We start from the raw sequence: 1,518 nt of genomic DNA on the forward strand, positions 1-1,518 counted from the left end.
GTGGGCAGGCAGAAAAAGAGGGGAGAGAGAGACCGAGGAATAGAATCAAGAGAGGGTGACTGCTCGATTGAAATTATGACTTTGCTCTTTTTCTCAAAATGTCTTAGAATTCCTCCAACTCCAAAACAGAGGGAAAACGATCGTTCATTGAAAAGACATCCGCAATCTTCATTTAGATCTGGATCTAGGCCTCAAAACTAGATCTATGATTTATGTCTGTCTGTCTGTCTACTAACTGTCTAGAACTAGACCTAGGCCATAGATCTAGAAGAACCTATGTCTACTCTGAGCCAAGAGGACGCTGAAACTTTCCGTCTGTATACTTCGTGACTTTGTTCCCGGTATGGCATGGGAGACACACGAACCAGATCTACTCCTATACATCGAGATGTTCGATGCTATAACGATAGGCCTATTATACAGGGCATTAAAAACAAACAGCCACACTCCAAGCATCAAACAATGACTACAGTTCTTTTCTTTTTTTCTTTCCTTTTTTTGTACGTTCTTTTATTTTTGTTCTCTTTGTCATTGAACAAGCATACCGGAATTTATCATTTTAGTTCACAAAGGACAGTCGTGCCTCTTAACAACATAACCCTGCAGACCCAAGTTACAGTTCATTGGTCGTCCCACCACATTTCTCTTTATCTGTATGTAAAACAAATCAGATCTGTTTATTTTATTATACGGAATTGGGCAATCGATTTTCTTCTTCTGCCCAAAAGACTACCCATACAGTCTGTGTAAATGATTCCAACAATAGCAGAAATGACCGTCAGTTTTTACTTTTGGCCAACATTGCGCAATTGATAAAACCTGGCATGATCAGGTTATGCCAAAGACTTAAATTAGAATCTAGATTATATAGCATCATGGCCGCCCCTTCGTATTCTGTAATTAATTTGCTGAAGCGGGTGTGCATCAATTAGAGTGTTACCACCACCGCCAAACGTAGGAAAAATGTGCCCTGCGTAAGTTTTTTGCCCAGTAAGCTAACTTAAAATTAATTGAATTGATATCTTGTGAGAAACTTCATTTCTAGATATGCGTAAGAAATAAATTGGGAATAAAACAGGAATAACAACTCATTTCTTTTTAGCTCGACTTCAAGCAGCAGCATGTACCAAAGCAGCTAAACACAGCAGTCTTACTGCCTTCAAGTGGAGGTGACTCTTTCTTTCCGTACCCTACATTTACCTCAAAATTAATAACAGGATAATATTGCCCAAGTTGAATTTACCCCTCCTCTCTTGTTTCCGGAAATTCGTCAGAGTATAAAAATAATTTAATACATGAGTTGTGGTGTTAGATCATGATTTATACCATACTTGGAGCTGTTTTAGCATTGCACTTCCGGTAAAATATATCCTTATATTCCACACGTGAAATATAAGCTGATATCTCACACGTGAAATATAAAAATTTGCATAAATAACTCCGCGCACTAGATCTATATTCGCCTTCTACTTCTATCCCTCTGTGTAGGCTAAGCAAAGTAGCCTAGATCTAGATCTA

The sequence above is a fragment of the Aplysia californica genome, unplaced genomic scaffold (genome assembly GCF_000002075.1).
Source record: "Aplysia californica isolate F4 #8 unplaced genomic scaffold, AplCal3.0 scaffold01186, whole genome shotgun sequence".
NCBI classification, from domain to species: Eukaryota; Metazoa; Mollusca; class Gastropoda; order Aplysiida; family Aplysiidae; genus Aplysia; species Aplysia californica.